Source organism: Triticum aestivum, chromosome 5A (assembly GCF_018294505.1).
Source record: "Triticum aestivum cultivar Chinese Spring chromosome 5A, IWGSC CS RefSeq v2.1, whole genome shotgun sequence".
In the NCBI taxonomy this organism is placed as follows: domain Eukaryota; kingdom Viridiplantae; phylum Streptophyta; class Magnoliopsida; order Poales; family Poaceae; genus Triticum; species Triticum aestivum.
Genome location: NC_057806.1, coordinates 570,877,425 through 570,885,404, shown reverse-complemented (window position 1 = coordinate 570,885,404; position 7,980 = coordinate 570,877,425). Strand labels below are relative to the sequence as shown.

At 43.9% G+C, this 7,980-nt stretch overlaps 1 non-coding gene across 1 annotated transcript; it reads right to left on the bottom strand.

The window, feature by feature from the left end:
* Positions 1-5,990: 5,990 nt before the first annotated feature.
* On the bottom strand, positions 5,991-6,124 carry LOC123109370 (small nucleolar RNA snoR80). Its single transcript, XR_006452604.1, has one exon. It is a non-coding gene; the product is annotated as a small nucleolar RNA snoR80 (small nucleolar RNA).
* Positions 6,125-7,980: the final 1,856 nt, after the last annotated feature.

Sequence of the window (7,980 nt, the reverse complement as noted above, 5' to 3'; positions counted from 1 at the left end):
AAAAGAGGGAGAAAAGCAACCGTGAGTACTCATCCAAAGTACTCGCAAGCAAGGAGCTACACTACATATGCATGGGGATATGTGTAAAGGGCCATATCGGTGGACTGAACTGTAGAATGCCAGAATAAAAGGGGGATAGCTAATCCTGTCGAAGACTACGCTTCTGGCAGCCTCCGTCTTGCAGCATGTAGAAGAGAGTAGATTGAAGTCCTCCAAGTAGCATCTCCAAGTAGCAACTCCAAGTAGCAACTCCAAGTAGCATCGCATAGCATAATCCTACCCGGCGATCCTCTCCTCGTCGCCCTGTAGAAAAGCGATCACCGGGTTGTCTGTGGAACTTGGAAGGGTGTGTTTTATTAAGTATCCGGTTCTAGTTGTCATAAGGTCAAGGTACAACTCCAAGTCGTCCTGTTACCGAAGATCACGGCTATTCGAATAGATTAACTTCCCTGCAGGGGTGCACCACATAGCCCAACACGCTCGATCCCATTTGGCCGGACACACTTTCCTGGGTCATGCCCGGCCTCGGAAGATCAACACGTCGCAGCCCCACCTAGGCAAAATAGAGAGGCCAGCACGCCGGTCTAAACCTAAGCGCACAGGGGTCTGGGCCCATCGCCCATAGCACACCTGCACGTTGCGAGGGCGGCCGGAAGCAGAACTAGCCCCCTTAATACAAGAGCAGGCTTACGTTCCAATCCGGCGCGCGCCGCTCCGTCGCTGACGTCTGAAGTGCTTCGGCTGATACCACGACGCCGCGATACCCATAACTACTCCCGCGTAGATGGTTAGTGCGTATAGGCCAGTAGCCAGACTCAGATCAAATACCAAGATCTCGTTAAGCGTGTTAAGTATCCGTGAATGCCGAACAAGGCCAGGTCCACCTGTCTCCTAGGTGGTCTCAACCTGCCCTGTCGCTCCGCCACAAAGTAACAGTCGGGGGCCGTCGGGAACTCAGGCCCACCACTACCTGGATGGAGCCACCTGCCCCTTCAGCCCCCATCTCCAAACAGTATCACAGGTAATGTAACTGTGTAAAGTATATAGTATATGCCCGTGATCACCTCCCGAAGTGATCACAGCCCAGTAGTATAGCATGGCAGACGGACAAGAGTGTAGGACCACTGATGGAACACTAGCATCCTATACTAAGCATTTAGGATTGCGGGTAAGGTATCAATGACTGTAGCAGCAATGACAGGCTATGCATCAGAATAGGATTAACGGAAAGCAGTAACATGCTACACTACTCTAATGCAAGCAGTATAGAGAAGAGTAGGCGATATCTGGTGATCAAAGGGGGGGCTTGCCTGGTTGCTCTGGCAAGAGGGAGGGGTCGTCAACTCCGTAGTCGAACTGGTCAGCAGCAGCGTCGGTCTCGTAGTCTACCGGAGAGAAGAGGGGGAAGAAATAATGAATACAGAGCAAACAAAGCACCACAAAATATATCAAGGCAATACGCGGTGTTCGGTGTGCCCTAACGCGGTAGTAGGTGATACCGGTGAAGGGGGGGAAACCCCCGGGAAAGTATTCCCGGTGTTTCGTGTTTTCGGGCAGAGGAGCCGGAGGGGGAAAGTTGCGGGTTCGATAGGTTAGGGGTGTGTGGCGGATGAACGGACCGCGTATCCGGTTTCGTCTCGTCGTTCTGAGCAACTTTCATGTAGAAAGTTTTTCCATCTGAGCTACGATTTATTTTATATTAATTTTTAAAGTTTTTGAATCATTTTTAGGATTAATTTAAATATTTTAATTCAACATTATCCAGAATAGTGCTTGCTGATGTCAGCATGACGTCAGCAGTCAACAGAGGTGTTGACTGGGTCAAGCTGACGTGTGGGTCCCGCATGTCATTGACTATTTTAGTTAATTAAGTTAATCAGTTAATTAGGTTAATTAATCTTCATTAGTTACTTTAAAAAGAATTAATTAAGTTAATTATTTAGTTAATTAATTAATTAATATTTAAGTTTATCTATCTATTTACTTATTTACTTATTTATATTTTTAATTTAATTAAACTTTTCCTTTTTTTTGAAACCGTTCTGGGGCGGGGCCCCCTAGTCAGTGGCCCGGGGGGGGGGAAGGGCGAGGTCGTCGCGGCGAGGGGCGACGGGGTCGGGGGGTTTGCCCCGGTCCAGATCCAACCGAGAGAGGGAGGAGGAGGCCGGGAGGTGCTGGGCCGGCGAGGTGGCGTCGCGGAGGAGGATGGAGGCGCGGTGGGTGTGGCGATGGGAGGCGTCGGGAGCGCGAGATCGATCCCGATCCAGATCGGATCGGGAGGGGGGGGAGTGGCGACGTGGGGGGGAGTGGGGGCGAGTGGGTTAGGGTTTCGGTCGGGGTTGACCAGGTATAGGCCAAGGAGGGGGCCGGTTGGGCCAAGTAGGCCGATTGGATGGGAGGGGCCGAGGCCCATGGGGATGGGGGTTCATTTGTTTTGTTTTGTTTTCACTTTTGTTTTTCTTATTTATTTTACCTTTTCTGTTTTAAATTTTAGACCCACATTATTTTACTTAGCAAAATATGACAACAACTCCTAAAATAACGTTTCAAAATAACCCTCAGCCACAAAAGGTTTTAACCCAAAATAAATTAGTTTTGTGTTTTATAAAATACCAAAGGCATTTAAAAAATGTTTTTGCTACCGTTTAAATCATTTTAGTGCATTTATACATTATATAAAAATGTGGATTATTCATCATAGTCATCTGTGCAATAACTGACACAACCCGGACATTTTGGTTTTTAATATTTGAAAACTTTTGATGTTTGCCTGATTTTGAATTTGAATTAGAATCGGTTTCGAACTAACGCAAGATTAGCATCAGTAATCAAGGTGACGTGGCATCATTAGCAAAGGTTTACTGTAGCTTGATTATCCGGGCGTCACATGTGGTTATAGCTTGTCTTGTGTGCCGCCTTCGGAGTGACGACAATGATGCTTTTTTTATTTTATTTTCGGGTGCCAATTGCATGCCCATTTCCTAAGATGCAATTGCTTGCGGGTCATGTCTACTACAATTGCATGTCTATCACTTGACTCACAATTGCAAGTGTCGACACGGGACTGCAATTCATGTCCACCCCTAGGTTGCATTTTCACATGGGTTATAGATTGTCTTGTGTGCCGCTGCCACCGGAGTGACGACTAGGATGTTTTTTTAGTTATTTTTTGGGATCCAGTTGTATGCCCATTCCCTGAGTTGCAACTACATGCGGGCCTTGTCAATTGCAATTGCATGTTTGCCACTAGACACGCAACTGCAAGTGTCGACACTCGACTGCAATTCATGTCGACCCCTTAGCTTCATTTTTCATATGGGTTATAGCTTATCTTGTGTGCCGCCGCCGGGGTGACGATAAGGATGCATTATTATTTTTGTTTTTCTTTTTTGGGTGCCAGTTGCATGCCCATTCCCTGAGTTGCAACTGCATGTGAGCCATGTCGACTGCAATTGCATGCCTGCCTATAGACTCGCAACTGCAAGTGTTGGCACCCAACTGTAATTCATGTTCACCCCTGAGTTGCATTTTCATATGTGTTATAGCTTGTCTTGTGTGCCGCCGCCGGAGTGACGACAAGGATGCAGTATTGTATTTTTTGGGTGCCAATTGCATGCTCATTCCCTGAGTTGCAACTTCATGTGGGCCATGTCGACTGCAATTGCATGTCTGCCACAAGACTTGCAATTGTGAGTGTCGGCACCCGACTGCAATTCATGTCCACCTCACTACAAGAAATATGTCAACTTGTGACCACCACTATTGGTCACTGAATGGTCACAAATTTCCATTTGTGACTTTTTTGTGACCAAAAACATAAGGTCAAAAGCTGGCCGTCATAAACTGAATATAGCGACCTTTTTTCTGGAATGGTCGTAGATGTTTATGACTAAAATACGTCTATTGTGGCGTTTTGGTCACTAGCAACCTCCCCAGGCCACGTAGGCATCCAGCGTGGCAATCTGACGTGGCACAAGATTCAACCCGGTCCAATTTGATTTTCTACATGGGCCTAGCCCAATAATTCAGCCTTTTTACCATATATTTTCTCTATTAATTTTCTCTAGCTACATGGGCCTGGCCCAACAATTTGGCCTTTTTATTTCATGGATCATGGCCTTTTTGTGATCTATTTCGTTTTTGGGCCTAAGCCTTTTTATTTACTTGGCCATCGCCTTTTGTTCATTGTTTGATTTGTGGCCTTTTTAGGGCCCAAATAGTATATGTTTCATTTCCGACATATCAACAATAAAGTAACCAGTATTTTGGTCCAGAGAGCCCCAATCACACAAATTTTCATAAATGGCGACCAAAATGAGTATATTATATATATTACAATCATGCCATAGTTCACATCATCCAGGAATTTAGAACAACTACAAAAGTGCTGCTATGAAATACTATAACAACCATTCACATCATCCAGGAACATATAATTAGCTACAAAGATGAAGCGTTCCCTTTTTCCAACTTCTTGAGCCTGGAGCTCCTGTAAAAGACAGGAAGCGATCATTATCATGGCTGTGAATTCAGAATGAAAGCAATATCCTCAAACATACAACAGCTAGGAAAAGAATATTGAAGAGAATAATAAACAAATACACAAGCAGCTAGGGGTCGATCCTAATGCATGAGGGCACGGATAATAGTAGCAACCATGAGTAAATATTAGCAAATATTATATTGGTGGAAAAAAGTAAATACCAGCAATCTCTAAGAAGACTCCAAGAAATTGATGGCTCACAATACAATCATGCTTTTGACAACAAATACTACTAGAATTAAGGTGCATAACATATTCTAAGCAGTGTTAACATCATGACAATAACAATTAATAGTAGCAGCTAGCAGGACATCAATCAAGCACAACAAAAGTACAACACCACACCTGGGATCTCGGAGCAAGAAAAAGATCATGTTACTTAGGAGCTACCACAAATGATACTGATCAAGGGCAAAAACAAGTTGGTATGATATCATTCATTCATTCGTTCTCATCACGATCATACATTGAATTCATTAAAGGTTACAAATTCATTTTTTGACATAGCATTGGAAAATCACAAGAATAGTATATGAACCAAAGTGTCCAGATAAGTAGATAACACATGGAGGTCATAATCACATAGCAAAGGAAGAGTGGGACAGACCGAGGACTTACCCTCTAGACAAACCAAAGACTTCACGCTTCCTCTTCCTCGGTGGGCAAATCAATGACTTCACTTCCTCTTCCTCATGCACCAACAGGAAGACCATCTCAAACACCTTGGTGCCAACAAGAAACTGTACTCACATGGTGAATAGAACAAAAGAACAGAAAGCACACGTATATACTGAACAAAAGCAACAGCCAGGAATAGATGACTCAACAGTTCATGTTTGTTAACAAAACAAGTGTGGACATCTCATAGTGAGTTAACTATCTGATGACTTTAGTAAAACACATACTAGCATTTGGTGCTACAAGAGACAATAGGAATCCAACTATCCCAACATCCCAACTTGGTAAATCCATGCTGCTAAAAGGCCAATCCTAATCGGGTTGGAACTGGACCTGGTTTCAAACATGTGAGCTACAACTATCGTAATACCACAGCCCAAAAAAAACCCTACAAATCCATCAAACTACTGTTTGTAGGTCTGGCATCAGTGGTGTCACAACGTACAGTCCACTTACAGTCATTTGGGAGAAAATTAAAGTGATAATTAGACTGCCATTACAATCTGCTGGTAACTTGCAGTCTACTTACAGCTACAATGATATCTTAAGAGTTACAGTCTAAATACACAAAACTTAAGAACATGGGAATAAATAGACCAACCCCCACATTCCAATAATTCAAATACTTAGCAGTCAAATGTGTATGCATGTGCATGTAAATGTATTGAGGTTATGCAAAACTATGGTGCATTTAAACTATGAGATCATTTGGTCCACACATTTAGATCATTTAACACAGAGAAAAGAAAAATAACAGAGGACTGCATATGAATGCATGTGTTGTTTCCAGGATAAGTTGGCACATAGAATGCCACCAATCACGATATACCACACAACAGAGAATAGCTTGTAGCGTCCGAGACTAATCTCCATGAGGAACACAAATCATCCTCAGGAATTGGTAATGAACGCACATCAATCAAAACAAAGAACAAAAAAACAGATGGAATTTGTGTTGTCCTTGCAAGTGCCATAAACCTGCAACAGCAACAGCAGCAGCTTCTTCCTAGCGACATTTTCCCGGGCCAGGTATCTATCAATGATGTTGACAGTAAGGAATAAAATTTCACCCAGTAGCTCAAACTTATAGTGGACCTGCATTGGGTGAGTTCGCCAGGTCAGGTCAGACACACAACTCTGTACTAGATAACTTGACCGGGGTTCCAAGCAGATAATTAACTCGGTCCTTCTGTAGAAGCTGTAAATTTCATCCACATATTCAACAACCGCAAGGGAGTTGCCGAAGTCGCAGCTATCGATGTCATGCATTTCCTCCTCTTCGGTGTCCTCCATGTGGATCTCCTTCAGATCCTTCATCTCATTGGCCAATTGGTGCCTGCCAAAATAAATTCAAATCCTTGAGTTGACAGTTACCTATTTTTCTCATATTCTTGGTTCAAACAAGGTAAGGTAAAATAATCTGAATAATGCAGAAGATGGAAAATCTACAGATAACCCAATTGAACCTACATTGATATCATTCCATATATAAAAGAGAGCACCCAGTCCAGTTAGATAAGATATACTACTACTCGCCTAAATCTGCTAGAACTATATTAAACCTACATTAATGATATGCCATATAGTACAAGATTTGGTAGGAGTATGCTCAAATCTCTGAAGATTTGTGCTATGTGCCAATTTGCACCCAAATGTCATGGACTGGAACAATCTATACCACTGTGGATGTTGTTTTCCACTATATATCTCCAACAATAACACTAGTATCAAACTTGAAAAGAAATGCTTGACTAGCTAGCTAGCTAGAGGTATCATCATTTTTTTAATAACTTGCATTGCAACATTCATGATCAATAGCTATGTACAAATGCAAGAAAATCTACACGAACTGCCCTGCTCTCTTAAATATTTTCTTCAAGTGGTTTCTTTACAGCAGGGTATATGTTGCAGTTGACAAAAGAAGATGTATTTGCAGTTGCCTGTCACTGTGGAATGTCGATGTGCTGCTTGACCTTCTCAATGTCAGCCACCAAGTCCCAGGTGGTGTTCTCCTCTAGACAAAGCATGGGGAGTGCTCTTCCAGCGCCTTTCTGCAACCAAACACAAGCAGATTAAGCACCGCGATCTCCTAGGAACACCGGTGAACAGACACACGAGGGGATCAAAACGAAACCAACCTGGTCGAACAGCACGATCATGTAGAACTCCGGATCGAAGAACCCACAGTTGTCGGGCGAAGTGCCATCCCAGGACCCCCGTGGAGGAAGACGACAGGCTGCAGACAGAACAAAGTCGATATTACTAAAGGAAGAATTGCAGTGTGCAACTAGTAAATGTCATAAAGCCTTCAAGTGCTAATCATAGTCCCATCTCCCACTCCTTGTTACTTACTACATGAAGTACCCATAGTCGAAGAGAACAATTCACCTGGTGCTAATCATGGTCTGATACTGGGATACGCACAAACCAGTGTCCTCATGTGCACTCTAAATTTAAAAATTATGCCCTAAATGTAAAAATCTGGGAGGTGCAGAGGAGGAACGGCGCTGTGTTTCTTTCTTCTCTAAAGAAAAAAAGAGTGTTGTGCCATCTGATGTGATACACCCTCGGATTACAACTCCATGAACCCTCGCCTGCTCCGACGGCCCTGCTCGAAACCCTAGCCGCGACCGAAAAAAATGTAACGGAGAAGCTCCGGGGAGCCGACGCGGCGGCGGGCGAACCCTAGAACGGAATGGGAGGTGGGGAGAGAGGGGGAAGGGAAGGGAAGGGGAACCTTGGCCTCGTAGAGGAGCGGG